This window comes from Hemitrygon akajei, chromosome 29, assembly GCF_048418815.1.
Source record: "Hemitrygon akajei chromosome 29, sHemAka1.3, whole genome shotgun sequence".
NCBI classification, from domain to species: domain Eukaryota; kingdom Metazoa; phylum Chordata; class Chondrichthyes; order Myliobatiformes; family Dasyatidae; genus Hemitrygon; species Hemitrygon akajei.
The window spans coordinates 47,752,368-47,770,803 of NC_133152.1; the positions used below are offsets into that span (position 1 = coordinate 47,752,368).

The 18,436-nt window shown below is 44.8% G+C and overlaps 1 long non-coding RNA gene across 1 annotated transcript in view; it reads right to left on the reverse strand.

The window, feature by feature from the left end:
* Positions 1-610: 610 nt before the first annotated feature.
* The window catches only part of LOC140718498 (uncharacterized), a 44,987-nt gene continuing 27,161 nt past the window's right edge, over positions 611-18,436 (reverse strand). The window contains exon 3 of the long non-coding RNA XR_012096708.1: positions 611-680. This is a non-coding gene — a long non-coding RNA (uncharacterized lncRNA). The remainder of the gene's footprint in view (positions 681-18,436) is intronic.

Genomic DNA, 18,436 nt, shown 5'->3' on the forward strand with positions numbered 1-18,436 from the left:
CGGAGAAATGTATACAATATACATTCTGAAATGCTTTTTCTTCACAAACATCCACGAAAACAGAGGAGTGCCCCAAAGAATGACAGTTAAATGTTAGAACCCCAAAGTCCCCCACAGCTCCCCTCCCTCCCGCGCGTAAGCGGCAGCGAGCATCAATCCCCCATCCCCCCACCGGCAAAAAAAGCATCGGCACCCGCTACCGAGCACTCAAGCGTGAACAAAGCAACAGCAAAGACACAGACTTGCGGTTACCCCAAAGACCACTCATTCACCTGATAATTCGACATACCACGGGCTCTCTCTCTCCCTAATAAGGGAGAACGAGGTGATGGGTTTCACAGTGAGAGGGGAGACATAACAAACAACTCGCTGGTTTACGATGTTAAAAGTCCATTGCGTCGTCACTTTTTCCGAGCTCTGTGCCCAAAGATCTCGGGTCTCCGAGCACACAGCCTTAGATCTTCCATCTCCCACAAAACACCGGTCTTCTGCTTGGACACTGACCTCTGAACCCCTCCGTCTCCAGAGCCATGAAAACTCAGTCCTCCGAAGGCGAGCGGAATTCTTCGGCCGAGCTCTTGGCGTGCCGAACAACGGCCAGTTGTGAAACCCCAAGAGCGAGTCCCATTCCCGCAAAGAACCATAGCATGTAGCTCCAGGTCAGTGTCTTCAAAAGAACCCTGAAAGGGAAAAATAGAGTAATTAAAGCTGGAAATAGAGCTGTTTCCGAAGATGCAAACAAAGGAGTGGCCATTAGGTGCCATTAACCCTCCAAAGCTCTGCCTACTGTTCAAGGGTATTGCTGATTTTTATTTTGGCAACTATAGAACACCCAACTACATGCAGCTGGTTGACAACATGAAGTACAACATGTCACTGAAGACTTATTTTCTTCGCTGTAAACCTTGCCACGTCAGTGATGAGCACGGTGAAAGGTTCCACCAGGACATCGTGGTCATGGAGAAATGGTATCAGGACAACTGGAACCCATCAATGCTGGCTGATTATTGTTGGACACTTAAACGAGAACCCTCAGACGCTGAGTACAAACATTTGCAGCTTACATCAGCGCTGTCATGCAATTAAATGCATTATATTCTCCAAATTCCTGCATGACATAAGTGGTCTGAAAGTATATTTGTGTTCAGCTTCAAGCAAGCTATCATAAACAAAACAAAATCTGAGGAAGCAACCCTTTTGAAAAACTATTGTTGTCCAGTGTATCCTATTCCAGGCCAATTTGTCTGTGCTTCTCATCATCCACAAGTATTGTAACTGGTTTATTGTTGTCACATTTTACCGAGATACCATGAAAAACTTGTCTTGCAAGCTCTTCACACAGATCAGATCATTACACAGTGCATTGAGGTAGAATAAGGTAAAACGATAACAGAATGCAGATTAAAGTGTAACAGCTACAGAGAAAGTTCAGTGCAGGTTAACAGTAAGGTACAAGACCATAGCAAGGTAGATTTTGAGGTCAAGTCCATATTATCATATTAGGGAACCATTCAATAGTCTTTTAATGGGGGAGGGGTAGAAACGGTCCCTGAGCCTGGTGCTACATGTTTTTAGACTTTGTATCTTCTGGCCGATGGGAGAGGGGAAAAGAAAGAATGTCTGGGGTGGGTGGGGTCTTTGACTATGCTGCTGGCTTTACTGAGGCAGCCGGAAGCATAGAGACTCCATGGAGTGAAGGCTGGTTTCCGTGATGTGCTGAGCAGTCACGGACAGAGCAGTTGCCACACCAGGCTGAGACAGGATGCTTTCTATGGTGCATCAGTGAAAATTGGTGAGGGTCAATGGGGGCATGAGAAATTTCTTTAGCCTCCTGGGGAAGTATAGAGACACTGGTGAGCTATCTTATCATGGTGTCAATGTGGTGGGATCAGGATAGGCTTTTGGTAAAGCTTTTCCCTAGCAACTTGAAGCTCTCAGCTCTCTAAACACTCAGCACCTCCTTCCTGAAGATAGTGACCAGCCCTTTTGTTTCAAGATGTGAGGTAAAGAATTAGCGGAAACTGTGGGTTACAGTAACTTCTCCATGCAGGTGTGGTCTGTATAGGGAACAAGCAGTCAAAGGAAGTGGTTGAGGCAGGTACAATAATGTTCAAGATTCAAGATTGTTTAATCTCATTTCCAGTACACAAGTGTAAACAAGAACAAAATAATTGTTACTCCACATCTGATGCAGCACAAAAAAAACACAATAGCTATTACTACATAAGATAGCTTATATACACAGATTGATTGTATTTCCATAAAGTGACGCTAGGCACAGGAGTGTCTGTATGTAAGGGGACTCTGACAGGAAATAATAATATAGAGGTGTTCGAGGGTGTGGAGGGGTGGGTTAGTGGGTGGAGGTGTTGATCAGCCTCACTGCTTGGGGAAAGGAACTGTTTTTGAGTCTGGTGGTCCTGGTGTTGATGCTACGTAGCCTCGTCCCTGATGGGAGTGGGACAAACAGTCCATGAGCAGGGTGGGTGGGATCCTTCATGATGTTACTGGCCCTTTTCCACCACTTTTCGGTATCTGTGTCCTTGGTGTTGAGTAGGCTGATGCTGGTGACGCGTTGGGCAGCTTTGACTACCCTCCTGTTAGACGTAGTGTTGTTTCCATACCACGCAGGGATGAAGCGTGTCAGGATGCTCTCGACTGTGCAACTGTAGAATGACCTGAGTATAGATACGCATAGTCCAGCTCTCTCGGCCTCCTACGAAAGCAGAGGCGAAGAAGTTAGTGTAGGAGGTAGGTCACTGATTGTCAGGGTGAAATGATGTGCTGAGCTGCATTCTCCGTCAAGGCCACGGCTCAGATTTAGTTGTTTTTTAAGGTTGTATGGATGTGGATCTCCTCCAGACCCTTGTCAAAGCCATCATATCCTTTCTTAGATAAGGAGCCCAAAAATGCTCACAATACTCCAAGTATGTTCTGACCTGCTTATGCAGCCTCAGCATTAGATCCTTGCTTTTAGATTCTCGTCCTCTTGAAATGAATGCTAACACTGCAGCATTTGCCACCGACTGAACCTTCAAGTTTACCTTTGGGGAATCCTGCACAAGGACCCTTAGAGAAAATCACATCTTAAAAATTGATTGGCTCAAAATTAACAAAGTAATAATCTTCATAAAATTTGCTCACACATCCGCTTTTCACAGGAAAAAAATGCCTTTACACTGATGAACAGGAAATTACATTAAACAATTTTAAATCCTTAGTCCTAATGGGAGTGGGACAAGCAGTCCATGAGCAGGGTGGGTGGTATCCTTCATGATGTTACTGGCCCTTTTCCACCACTTCTCTGTATACAAGTCCTTGATGGTGGGTAGGCTGGTGCCAGTGATGCCCTGGGCAGTTTCGACCACCCGTTGTACTTGTCACTACACTTCCTCTGGCAGCACGTTCTGTAGACCATCGTCATCCCCATGTGAGTGAGAAACTTAACCCTCAGATCCCTTGTAAGTGTTTGAGTCAGCCTTGGGGCTCCGGCCGTCTTCACCACTGGTCATTCAAAGTTCAAAGTAAATTTATTATCAATGTGGTGTGGTCCTGAGGCTCCTGTACCACCTTCCTGATGGCAGCAGCGAGAAGAGAACATGATGGGGTCCCTATAATGGATGCTGCTTTCCTGTGACGTGGAGAACGTATTGCTCAGAGCTGCCCAGGGTTTCTGTCAGAGTTCTGGGGTCTGGTTGGGCAGGAGTATTCGATTCCTGCTGGGAACATGAAGGGAACTTGTGCTGGCCATCAGAATCAGTTTTAATATCACTGGCATGTGTCATGAAGTGTGTGGTTTGAGGCAGCAATTCATTCCAATACATAATAAAATGATAAATTACAATAAATCATATATACATAAGTAGACCAACAAGCAAGCAAAAAATAAGAAAAACTATTGAGTTAGTGTTCATGGGTTCAATGCCCATTCAGAAATCTATTGGCAGAGAGGAAGAAGCTGTTCCTAAGCCATTGATTGTGTGTCTTCAGACTCCTGTACCTCCGTGATGGTTAGAATGTAAAGAGGCATGTCCTGGGTGGTGAGAGGGTCTATAATAATGGATGCTGTCTTTATGAGTCATCACCTTTTGAAGGTGTCTATCGATGCAGGGGAGGCTAGTGCCCTCGATGGAGCTGGCTGAGTTTACAATTTCCTGCAGTTTTTTCCGATCCTGTGCAGTGGCCCCTCCATACCAGGTGTCAGTCCCTGGATGGATGTCGCTACAGGGTTCTACCTTACTGGTTAGCAAAAGTAACTGATATTGAGTCTGGCGGTCCTGGCATGGATGCATTTAAGTAGCATTAATAACATAAACACAGTTTATGTCCATACATGGCCTCCTCTACTGCCATGATGAGGGCAAACCCAGGTTGGAGGAGCAACACCTCATATACTGTCTGGGTAGTCTCCAGCCCCTTGGTATGAACATCGAATTCTCCAACTTCCAGTAATTCCCCCCTCTCCCTTCCCCCATCCCACCTTCACTCTGTCTCCTCTTCCAGCTGCCTATCACCTCTCTCATGATTCTGCCTTCTTCTACTACTCATAGTGCTTTCCCCTTACATTCCTTCTTCACCTCTCCTGCCTATCCCCTCCCTGCTTTCCCTCCCCCACCCCTTGATATTTGCTTTGATTGGTTTACCACCCTCCCCCCACCTTCTTTATAGGGCCCCTGCCCCCTCCCTCTTCAGTCCTGACGAAGGGTCTCGGCCCGAAACGTTGACTGCTCCTTTCAACGGATGCTGCCCGACCTGCTGAGTTCATCCAGCTTGTTTGTATGTGTTGACATAAAAATACTGTAAGTTACAATGAGAAATATATGCAAAAAAGAGCAAAACAGTGAGGAAGTGTTTGTGGGTTCATTGCCCATTCAGAAATCTGATGGTGGCGGGGGAGGAGCTGTCCTAAAACGTTGAGTGTAATCAACCCTCTTTGGTGATGTTGCTTCCATCAGGGAGGGGGTACAGGTGCCTGAAGACACACACTCAATGATTCAGGAACAGCTTCTTCCCGTCCACCGTCAGATTTCTGAATGGACAGTGAACCCATGAACACTACCTCACTATTATTTTGCACTCTTTCTGTACTACTTATTTAATTTGAATTTATATATTTTTTAGATTGTGAGGACACTCAGTCCTAGTTTGTTGTCATTTAGTAATGCATGCATTAAGAAATGATACAATGTTCCTCCAGTATGATATCACAAAAACACAAGACAGACCAAGACTAACTTACAAAAACCACAGAATTATAACATATAGTTACAACAGTGCAAAGCAATGCCATAATTTGATAAGGGCAGACCATGGGCACGGTGAAAGAAAGTCTCAATGTCCTCGACAGCCCATCATCTCACGTAGACGGTAGAAGGAAGAAAAACTCTTCCTGCCATGAACCTCCAGAGCCGCAAAGCTTCCCGATGCAGCCTCTGGAAGCATCCGACCACAGCCAACTCTGAGTCCGTCCGAAAAACTTCGAGCCTCTGACCAGCCCTCCGACACCGAGCACCGAGCACCATCTCTGCCGAGCGCTTCGACCTCGGCCCTGGCCGCCAAGCAACAGGCAAAGCCGAGGATTCGAGGCCTTCCTCTCTGGAGATTTTCCGATCGCACAGTAGCAGTGGCAGCGAAACAGGCATGTCAGAAGTTTCACCAGATGTTCCTCCGTGCTTCTCACGTCCGTCCCCATCAAATCAGGATTGTACACGGCTCCTACTTACAGATAACAGATATTCATTCCTGGAGTGACCGCGCGTGCTGCTGTCGTGCCGCCATTTTCTTTATATTTCTTGTTGTAATTTATAGTTTTTAAAATTATTATCATGTATAACAATGTACTGCTGCCGCAAAAACAACAGATTTTATGCATATGCCAGTGATAATAAACCTAATTTTGATTCTGATTTCTGCCAAGGGTAGTTGAAGTGTCCTCAGCACTACGAGGCTCCTAATTCCAATGTTTGTATGCTAATGGGACCTAGGTAGATTACAGAGAGTTTAGAGAATTGTTACCAGGACAATCCTGGGCATCAAGCTCTCACGGAGAAAGATTAACAGAGTAGAACGTGATTCCTTTAGGGGAAAGAGGATTAAGAAAAAGCTTGCAGGAAATCATGGCCCCTGCCATCCAGACAATGTTCTCTTCTTGCTGCTGCCATCAGGAAGGAGGTTCACACCATGTGGTGAACTACATATACCTGTCTGGACTGCTCCTGTGGCTCCTCCCACAGACCCCTGTATAAAGGCGATTGGAGGCATTGCTCCTCCCTCAGTCTCCAGGATGTTGTGTGGTGGTCTCTTGCTGCTAATCGTGGTCTCTTGCAGCTAATAGAAGCCTACCATTCGCCTCCCATCTCCGAGAGTTATTGATGGTGCATCACACCACCAGATTCAGGAACAGTTATTACCCCTCAGCCATCAGGAAGGAGGTATAGGAGCATCAGAACTCACAGCATCAGGCTCAGAAACAGTTGTTACCCCTCAGCCATCAGGCTCATGAACCAGAGGGGATAACTTCACTGAACTCAGCAATGAACTATTCCCACAAACTATGACTCTTCATCTCACTTTCTCAATATTTATTGCTTGTTTACTTTTTTTTATCTCATTGATTTGTATTTAATCTAAAAGCCCACAAGAAAATGAATCTGAGGATTATACATAGTGACATATATGTACTTTGATAATAAGTTTACTTTAAACCTTGAATCTTTAAACTTAAGACTTACAAAGACTTGAGTTTAAGCCCTAGTTGTAAATTGCTTTATCGTTTGGATGTTGTGAATGTAAGCTACAGCAAACTTTAAGACAAATGCCCAGAAATGGTTCAGTTGTTACTGTGGTGAACTACATATACCTGTCTGGACTGCTCCTGTGGCTCCTCCCACAGACCCCTGTATAAAGGCGATTGAGGCCTGAGCCCGGCCTCATTCTCCAGGATGTAGTGTTGTTCATTCTTCCAGTCAATAAAAGCCAATGCCCAGAAATGGTTCAGTTGTTACTTAAGATATTTCAGTCAACTCGAAGAAGGAAACATTGATCTTGTGAAACAGTTTAAGATGGCGTTACCGAACAGATGCAATGGCTCACCGACAGTTCAAAAGGCAAGAAATTCAACTAAAAACATCACTAATAACACTTTTCCTGAGGAAATTGTAGTAAATTATCACTGCAGACAATGAGGAGGTGAGCGAAGGTGGAGGAAATTTGAGGGATGAGCCCTGCTGGTATGTTGCAGAGTCGACACAGATGGAGCCAGCCATTTGGGGAGGAGAAATCGAGACAGAGGAGTTCCGATGTCTGTACAACTGGCCCGGGTACGAGGTTGGGTTGCTCTGGGAGCTGAGCCGATTTGGAGAAGTCGAGAGCGGCTTCGGGCTGGGCAGTGACATCTGGGCCTGGAGCGAGTCGCTGAGCGGTGTGTCCCGGGCCTGGAGCGAGTCGCTGAGCGGTGTGTCCCGGGCCTGGAGCGAGTCGCTGGGCGGTGTGTACTAGGCCTGGAGCGAGTCGCTGGGCGGTGTGTTCTAGGCCTGGAGCGAGTCGCTGGGCGGTGTGTTCCAGGCCTGGAGCGAGTCGCTGAGCGGTGTGTCCCAGGCCTGGAGCGAGTCGCTGAGCGGTGTGTCCCGGGCCTGGAGCGAGTCGCTGAGCGGTGTGTTCTAGGCCTGGAGCGAGTCGCTGGGCGGTGTGTTCCAGGCCTGGAGCGAGTCGCTGAGCGGTGTGTGCTAGGCCTGGAGCGAGTCGCTGAGCGGTGTGTCCCAGGCCTGGAGCGAGTCGCTGAGCGGTGTGTCCTGGGCCTGGAGCGAGTCGCTTAGCGGTGTGTCTCAGGCCTGGAGCGAGTCGCTGAGCGGTGTGTCCTAGGCCTGGAGCGAGTCGCTGAGCGGGGTGTCCTAGGCCTGGAGCGAGTCGCTGAGCGGTGTGTCCTAGGCCTGGAGCGAGTCGCTGAGCGGTGTGTCCTAGGCCTGGAGCGAGTCGCTGAGCGGTGTGTTCTAGGCCTGGAGAGAGTCACTGAGCGGTGTGTCCTAGGCCTGGAGCTTTCACTGCAGCAGTGCCAGGTCCTAGTGTGAGGTACAATATGCGGTTTGGATGATTTAAGTGATATACTGGAAAGACAGGGCATTGGGATTGGAGGTGAGAGCCAATTTTGCTCGCTTTCCTGTAATGTACACTACTCTCTCCAGGACACTGAGGCCATGAAGACTGCCCCAGCTGCTGTGCTCCATGCCCGCTAATATGATGGTCTGATATCGAGGCGTGGGCCTAGTTTGCACTGTACCGAGGTTCGGGTAAGGACTCATTTTGGTTTGGGATGTTGCTGCTCACAACTATTGTTTACATGATTGCATTTTTTTCTCTGTCTCTGCATATTGAGTGTTGATCTTTTTAAAAGTTTGGTTCTTTCAGGTTTTGTGTTTTGTGGCTGCCTGTAAGCAGACAGATCTCAAGGTTGTATAATTTATAAATTCTTTGATAATAAATGTACCTTGAAATCCATTAACTTTGAGTTTGGTGATAATTTTGTGTTAAGAAATGTCTTACAATGACAAGAATGCATGACAAGATTTACAGTGCCTATATATTCACCTCCCCCTTGGAAGTTTTCATGTTTTATTGTTTTACAACATTGAATCACAGTGGATTTAATTTGGCTTTTTTGACACTGATCAACAGAAAAAGACTCTTTCGTGTCAAAGTGAAAACAGATCTCTACAAAGTAATCTAAGTTAGTTACAGATATAAAACATAAAATAAGTGATTGCATAAGTATTCACCCCCTTCAAGTCGGTATTTAGTACATGCACCTTTGGCAGCAGTTACAGCCGAGTCTGTGTGGATAGGTTTCTATCAGCTTTGCACATCTGGACACTGCAATTTTGCCCCATTCTTCTTTACAAAACTGCTCAAGTTCTGTCAGATTTCAAGTCCAGCCACAAATTCTCATTTGGATTGAGGTCTGGACTCTGACTTGGCTACTCCAGGACATTAACTTTGTTGTTTTGAAGTTATTCCTGTGTAGCTTTGGCTTTATGCTTGGGGTCATTTCTTGCTGGAAAACAAATCTTCTCCAAAGTTACAGTTCTCTTGCAGATTGCATTAGGATTTCCCAGTATTTTGATGCATTCATTTTACCCTCTACCTTCAGAAGCCTTCCAGGGCCCAGTGCAGTGAAGCATCCCCACAGCATGATGCAGCCACCACCATGCTTCATGGTAGGAGTGGAGTCTTTTTGATGATATGCAGTGTTTGGCTTACGCTAAACATAGTGTTTAGTTTGATGGCCAAATAGCTCAATTTTGGTTTCATTAGACCATAGAACCTTCTTCCAGGCGACTTCAGCATCTCCCATGTGCCTTCTGGAAAACTCCAGCTGAGATTTCATGTGAGTTTTTTTCAACAGTGGCTTTTTCTTTGCCACCCTTCCATAAAGCTGCGACTGGTGAAGCACCAGGGCATCAATTGTTGTATCTCAGTCACTGAAGTTTGTAACTCTTTCAAAGTTGTCATCAGCCTCTTGGTGGCCTCTCTCACTTGTCCCCTTCTTGCACGGTCACAGTTTTTGAGGACTGCCTGCTTTAGGCAGATTTACAGCTGTGCCATATTTTTTCCATTTCTTGATGAGTGACTTAACTGTACTCCAAGGGATATTCAGTGACTTGGAAATGTTCTTGTATCCATCTCCTAACTTGTGCTTTTCAATGTAGAGTTGTTTGGCGTGTTCTTTTATCTTCATGATGCAGGTTTTGCCAGGATACTGCCTCACCAGCAGCTGGACCTTCCAGATACAGGTGTATTTTTACTACAATCAATTGAAACACCTTGACTGCACACAGTCTCCAAAACTAGATCTTCATTAACTTATTATGTAATTTCTAGATAGATAGATAGATAGATACTTTATTCATCCCCATGGGGAAATTCAACTTTTTTCCAATGTCCCATACACTTGTAGCAAAACTAATTACATACAATACTTAACTCAGTAAAAAAAAATATGATATGCATCTAAATCACCATCTCAAAAAGCATTAATAATAGCTTTAAAAAGTTCTTAAGTCCTGGCGGTAGAATTGTAAAGCCTAATGGCATTGGGGAGTATTGACCTCTTCATCCTGTCTGAGGAGCATTGCATCGATAGTAACCTGTCGCTGAAACTGCTTCTCTGTCTCTGGATGGTGCTATGTAGAGGATGTTCAGAGTTATCCATAATTGACCGTAGCCTACTCAGCGCCCTTCGCTCAGCTACCGATGTTAAACTCTCCAGTACTTTGCCCACGACAGAGCCCGCCTTCCTTACCAGCTTATTAAGACGTGAGGCGTCCCTCTTCTTAATGCTTCCTCCCCAACACGCCACCACAAAGAAGAGGGCGCTCTCCACAACTGACCTATAGAACATCTTCAGCATCTCACTACAGACATTGAATGACGCCAACCTTCTTAGGAAGTACATTCGACTCTGTGCCTTCCTGCACAAGGCATCTGTGTTGGCAGTCCAGTCTAGCTTCTCGTCTAACTGTACTCCCAGATACTTGTAGGTCTTAACCTGCTCCACACATTCTCCATTAATGATCACTGGCTCCATATGAGGCCTAGATCTCCTAAAGTCCACCACCATCTCCTTGGTCTTGGTGATATTGAGACGCAGGTAGTTTGAGTTGCACCATATCACAAAGTCCTGTATCAGTTTCCTATACTCCTCCTCCTGTCCATTCCTGACACACCCCACTATGGCCGTGTCATCTAAAACCAATTGTCTGCACCAGCGATGATTTGGTGTGTCATATTAAAGGGGTGAATCCTTATGCAATCAATTATTTTGTGTTTTATATTTGCAATTAATTTTGATCACTTTGTAGAGATCAGTTTTCACTTTGACATGAAAGAGTCTTTTTCTGTTCTGCTGGCAATGGTGATGGAGGCGGATACGATAGGGTCTTTTAAGAGACTTTTAGATAGGTACATGGAGCTTAGTAAAATAGAGGGCTATAGGCATTGTAGATAGATAGATAGATACTTTATTCATCCCCATGGGGAAATTCAACTTTTTTTCCAATGTCCCATACACTTGTTGTAGCAAAACTAATTACGTACAATACTTAACTCAGTAAAAAAAATATGATATGCATCTAAATCACCGTCTCAAAAAGCATTAATAATAGCTTTTAAAAAGTTCTTAAGTCCTGGCGGTAGAATTGTACAGCCTAATGGCATTGGGGAGTATTGACCTCTTCATCCTGTCTGAGGAGCATTGCATCGATAGTAACCTGTCACTGAAACTGCTTCTCTGTCTCTGGATGGTGCTATGTAGAGGATGTTCAGAGTTATCCATAATTGACCATAGCCTACTCAGCGCCCTTCGCTCAGCTACCGATGTTAAACTCTCCAGTACTTTGCCCACGACAGAGCCCGCCTTCCTTACCAGCTTTTTAAGACGTGAGGCATCCCTCTTCTTAATGCTTCCTCCCCAACACGCCACCACAAAGAAGAGGGCGCTCTCCACAACTGACCTATAGAACATCTTCAGCATCTCACTACAGACATTGAATGACGCCAACCTTCTTAGGAAGTACATTCGACTCTGTGCCTTCCTGCACAAGGCATCTGTGTTGGCAGTCCAATCAAGCTTCTCGTCTAACTGTACTCCCAGATACTTGTAGGTCTTAACCTGCTCCACACGTTCTCCATTAATGATCACTGGCTCCATATGGGGCCTAGATCTCCTAAAGTCCACCACCATCTCCTTGGTCTTGGTGATATTGAGACGCAGGTAGTTTGAGTTGCACCATATCACAAAGTCCTGTATCAGTTTCCTATACTCCTCCTCCTGTCCATTCCTGACACACCCCACTATGGCCGTGTCATCAGCGAACTTCTGCACATGGCAGGACTCCGAGTTATATTGGAAGTCAGATGTGTACAGGGTGAACAGGACCGGAGAGAGTACGGTGTATTTATTTATTGACTGATTGATTGATTTACTTATTTAGAGATACAGAGCAGAATAGGCCTTTCTGTCTCCTTGAGCCATGCTACCTCAGCAACCCCCGACAAACCATTTAATCCTAATCTAATCATGCACAATTTAAAACAATTTATTATCCTACCTGATGTGACTTTGGACTGTGGGAGGGAACCCACATACTCCACAGAGACTCCATACAACTCCGTGACACTTTGTGCTGTAATAGTGTCACACTAACCATTGTGCTACTGTAGATTTTCTCTCTTATTTTAAACTCTGATGTCTAGTTTTTGAACAACACACACAAAAGGCTGGAAGAACTGAGCAGACCAGACAGCATCAATGATGTCAATGTTTAAGGCCAAGACAATTCATCAGGGCTCTAGTACTTCTGGCTAAGACCTTTCATCAGGACTCCAGTATTTCAGGTTGAGACATTTCATCAGGATTCTAGATCAGATTGAGACCTTTCATCAGGACTCCAGTATTTCAGATTGAGACATTTCATCAGGATTCTAGTTCAGATTGAGACATTTCATCAGGATTCTAGTTCAGATTGAGACATTTCATCAAGACTCTAGTATTTCAGGTTGAGACATTTCATCAGGATTCTAGATCAGATTGAGACATTTCATCAGGGCTCCAGTATTTCAGGTTGAGATTTCATCAGGACTTGTATTTTAGGCTGAGACCTTTAATCAGGACTCCAGATTTTGATTATCTTTCATCCTCCAAATTGTCTTTCCAGTTTTTCTAGCTTTATGACACATTTCTAACCCAACAACAAAACTCTTTTGTGATCTCTGAGCTGATGTGATAGAGGCCACTCACTGACCCACAACATAAATCCATCCACCACAGGTGGTGATGTCTTCAGCTGCCTCGGGTACTAAACCTGCCTTTCTATTTAACAAGGTTCTGCTTTGACCAAGGGTTTGTCTAAGCATTCTTAATATCACAATTCTATCTATCTCGTCTCTCCCTACCTGAGTTGTGCACCTGACACCACTCGTACCCAGGACCCTCCCCACCATGACGGTTCTTTGTGCCTTATACACAGTGGAATATTGTTGCCAGCAGCTAGCACACAAAACGTGCACTAGCACCATATCACCGGACATGCTGGCTAACAAACTTGTACAAATGTTTGACTAGTTGCACTATGGGCAACCTGGATCACAGAGGTGATCCCGAGGTTGGAAATATCTAATTCTGTACTGTGTACTCGATGACTCTATAGTGTGATATGGAAATTCGAATGCACTTCTGCCCAGTACATCCCTCCCACCATCAAGAATATCTATAGGCAAACTTCTTACTGCATCCCACCTGTCTTTACCTATCACCTGTCAGCTTGTTCTCCTTCCCCTCCCCCACCTTTTTCCCTCTTCCTTTCCAGACCTGATGAAGGGTCTCGGCCCAAATTGTTTATTCCACTCTATTGATGCTGCTTGACCCGCTGAGTTGCTCCAGCATTTATCTTGTGTTTTACTATGGAGACTGGAGGTCCGAATGCCTGGGGTTGGAGGACTGTCTGCGTAGAGAGGAACGGGGCTTGTTTTGCTTTTGATGTTTTGTTGCTTGTTGTGTTCTGTGTTGCTCGGCTGAGCCTTGTGGGCTTGCTCTGTTGGCGCTGGAATGTGTGGTGATACTTGCAGGCTGCCCCCAGCACAGCCATAGGTTGTGTTGGTTGTTAACGAAAATGACACATTTCGGGTTATGCTTTGATTACACGTGATAAATAAATAACCTGAATCTATATTTGAAGCTTGCTGCCAAGGGGTTAATGAGCACAGTACAGAGCTCAGACAGAAATTAACCCCAGATACCCCTCACAACTCAATCACATGTCCATCTTTCTAATCTCTCATGGGCAGAGAAGAGACTTATCTAAATCCTATGAAGCTCCACACACAGAGGGGTCAATACCCTATCTGTCCCCCTCCATATGTTGTGGAAATTCATTTTATCGGATTTTCTGTTAATCTGATTTTGAGCTGTTTATTTTAGATTAGTCATCTGTTTTTGTTGAAGAAACATAAGACTTCCAAAGTCTGTTTTGTTGTAAATATTGGGAGTGGGTTATGTTCTGAGAAGTAATAAAACAAGGCTCCTATTCTGGAACTTTAAATCTTCACTCAAGGCTGGTTTATTGTGAAATGCATCCCGTCACCAGTACAACATGGTGGAATCTCACACTAAATACTGGAGGAACTCAATGGTTCAGAGAGCATCTATGGAGAGGAATAGAGGGTCGATATTCTGGGCCAAGACCCTTCATCAGGACTCACGCATTTGCAGCTTCCACAAGCATTTCTGTTTATTTATTAGGAGACACTGTGCAGAACTGGCCTGTCTGGCCCAGGGAGCTGCACTGCCCAGCTACCCACTGACTTAACTCTAGCCTGCTCATAGGACTACTTACAATGACGGATAAACCTACTAACTGGTACGTCATTGCAGCGTAGGAGGAAACCCACATGGTTTCCAGAAGGACGTAGAAACAGAGTTAACATTTCAGGCCAAAGGCCCTTTGTCAGGACGGGAAGGAGACAGGAGAAGGTGGAGGAAGGGTGCGGAAGTGAGGGTCTCTCAGAAAGGATGACCAAGGGGATTAATTGTATGCAAGCTGATCCGGTCAGGAAGCAAGTTCGAGGAGCTGGAGGATAGGAATGTAAGATTGTAAGAGATAGGAGCAGAGGTCAGCCATTTGGCCATCAAGACTGTTACGCCATTCCATCATGACTGATTTATTTTCCCTCTCAACCCCGTTCTTCTGCCTTCTCCCCAAAACCATTGATACCATTATTAATGAAGAACCTATCAACCTCATCTTTAAATAGACCCTCTACAGCCACCTTTGGCAATGAATTCCACAGATTCACTACCCTCTTGCTAAAGGAATTCCTTCTCATTTCTGTCGTTGTATTCTGAGGCTATGCCCTCTGCCCTTAGATTCCCCCACTATAGGAAACACCCTCTCCATGTCCGCGCTATCTAGGCCTTTCAGTATTTGATAGGTTTCAATGAGATCTCCCCTTATTGTTCTAAACTCCAGCAAGCACAGGCCCAGAACCATCAAACACTCCTCATATGTTAACCCTTTCATTTCCAGGATCACTCTTGTGAACTCCCTCTGGACCCTCTCCAATGCCAGCACAACTTTTCATAGATAAGGGTCCCAAAACTACTCACAATACTCCAAGGGCAGTCAGACCAATGCCTTCTAAAGCCCCAGCATCACATGGGTGTGGACAAAAGAATGGAGGAATGTGTGAAATGCAGAGCAGGAGGACCTGTCCAACAGGTTGAGTCAGATCTTTCCTCTACTTCATCTGTAATCCTGGTTTTTCTTTTACTCCTTCCTCTTTCTCTGTCCTGGAACAAAGCGCAGACCCCTCCTACCCTGCCGGGTATGCCCTCCCACTCTGCATTTCACAACTCCCACATTCTTTTGTTTACATTCTTTTTGTCTCCATTCTCACTTTCCCACTGTTCCCATTCCCTTCCTGACCAGATCACTTTGATTCCAGCTGATCTTCATGGTCACCCTGGTTTTACCACATCAGAGTTCCCCCTCACGTTCCCTTTAAACATTTACCCTCTACCACTGGTCTTGCATTACTTCTTTCTATACCCCCCACGATTTTGTATACCTCCATCTTATCCAAACATCTGAACCCATACACCCCACTTCTGCTGACAGCTCGTTCCTCACTCACACCATCCTCCTGAATGAAGACGATCTCCTCAGGTTCCACTTAAGCATTTTGCCTTTTACACTTAACCTATGATCTCTGGTTCCTGTCTCACCCAAGCCCAGTGGAACAGCCCGCTTGTGTTTTCCCTGTCCATGCCCCTCCTAATTTTGTATACTCCTGTCAATACTTTTCATCCAAACTTCTCTTAAATGTTGCAATCAAACCTGAATTAAATCATAAACACAGGAAAATCTGCAGATGCTGGAAATTCAAGCAACACACACAAAATGCTGGTGGAATGCAGCAGGCCAGGCAGCATCTATAGGGAGAAGCGCTGTCGATGTTTCGGGCTGAGACCCTTCGTCAGGACTAACTGAAAGAAGAGATAGTGAGGTTTGAAAGTGGGAGGGGGAGGGGGAAATCCAAAATGATAGAAGACAGGAAGGATAGGGATGAAGTTAAGAACTGGGAAGTTGATTGACAAAAGGGACACTGAGCTGGAGAAGGGAGAAGATCATAGGATGGGAGGCCTAGGGAGAAAGAAAAGGGGAGGGGAGCACCAGAGGGAGATGGAGAGCAGGCAAGGAGTGATTGTGAGAGGGACAGAGAGAGAAAAAAAGGGGGAAATAGATAAATAAATAAGGGATGGGGTAAGAAGGGGAGGAGGGGCATTAACGGAAGTTAGAGAAATTAATGTTCCAACCAGGTTGGAGGAACAACACCTTATATTCCATCTGGGTAGCCTCCAACCTGATGGTATGAACATTGATTCCATTCTCCTGATTTCTCCCTGTAACCTTTGACACCCTGACTGATCAAGAACCTCTCAACTTCAGCTTTAAATATACCAAAGGACTTGGGCTCCACAGCCGTGTGTGGCACTGAATTCTACAGATTCACCACCCTCTGACAAAAGAAATTCCTCCTCATCTCTGCTCTAAAGGGATGTCTCTCTATTCTGAGGCTGTGCCCTCTGGTCCTAGTTTCCCCAATATATGTAATGTCCTCTCCATGTCCGCTCTTTCTAGGCCTTTCAATATTTGATAGGTTTTAATGAGCCCCCCATCATCCTCCTAAATTCCGGTGAGTGCAGGCCGAGAGCCATTAATCGTGCTTCTTCAGTAACCATTCTGGTCCAAGCTGCCATTTTACACAACATAGAACATAGCACACTACATCAAAGTACATAGTTGTACGGACTCTTTAACCTCCTCCAAAATCAATCTAACACTCCCTCACACATAGCCTCCATTTTTCTATCAACCATGCACCTATCTAAAAGTTTCTAAGAGTCTCTAAAAATGCTGTCATTATACCCAAATGTTCTACGTTCTCTGCAACTGCTAGACTTTATTCTGCATTGTTATTGTTCTACATCAATGCACTGTGCAAAGATCTGATCTGTATGGACAGTATGCAAGACAAGCTTTTCACTGTATCTCAGTACATGCAACAATAATAAACCAGTTCCAATTCCAGCTCCCTCGGACTTTCTATGAATATTTGGTGCCTCAAAGATTCACCCGACTTGTCACGTACACACTCAGCATCTCCACTGATCTTTTCAACTCTAACACTATCCCAGTCTCATTGCCAGTATAAACCATATGTTTTTCATGAGTTCATATCTTACAACAAATTCCATTACAAAATCCACTCACAGCTACACATGAGACACTCAAAAAGGGCAGTGCAGTTTATCCAAGGTCATTTCACAGAACACACTTGGGAAAATAATGTCTTAAATAACAGCAGACATAACCCATTCAAAGTTCAAAATACATTTATTATCAAAGTATACATTATTTAAACATAAGACCATAAGCTCAAAAGATACAAGAGCAGAATTAGGGCATTCGGTCCATCGAGCCTGCACTGCCACTTCATCATGGCAATTTCCCTCTCAGCCCCAATCTCCTGGCTTCTACCCATATCCCTTCATGCCCTGACAAATCGAAAATCTACAACTTATGCTTTAAATATACATTGTTAATATAAGGTATTCACCCCCACCCCAGGAGGTTTTTGTGTTTTATTGTTTTACAACATTGAATCACAGTGGATTTACTTTTTTTGACACTATCAACAGAAAAAGAATCTTTCGTGTCAAAGTGAAAACCGATCTCTACAGAGTGATCTAAATTAATTACAAATATAAAATGCTTAATAATTGTTTGCATAATTATTCACCCCACTTCAATATGACACACCAAATTATCACTGGTGCAGCCAATTGGTTTTAGAAGACACATATTTAGTTAAATTGAGATCAACCTGTGTACAGTCGAGGTGTTTCAATCGATTGTAGTAAAAATACACCTGTATCTGGAAGGTCCTACTGCTGGTGAGTCAGTATCCTGGCAAAAACTACACCATGAAGACAAAAGAACACTCCAAGCAACTCTGCAAAAAGGTTATTGAAAAGCACGTCAGGAGATGGAAAGAAGAAAATTTCCAAGTCACTGAATATCCCTCGGAGTACAGTTAAGTCAATCATCAAGCAATGGAAAGAATATGGTACAGCTGTAAATCTGTCTAGAGCAAGCCCTCCTGAAAAACTGAGTGACCGTGCAAGAAGGGGACCAGTTAGGGAGGCCACCAAGAGAACTACGACAACTCTGGAGGTGTTACAAGCTTCAATGGTTTAGATGGGAGAGACTGCACATAAAACAACTATTGTCTGGGTGCTTCACCAGTCGCAGCTTTATGGGAGAGTGGCAAAGAGTCAGTCACTGTTGAAAAAAAGCTCACGTTAAATCTCGGCTAAAGGTTGCCA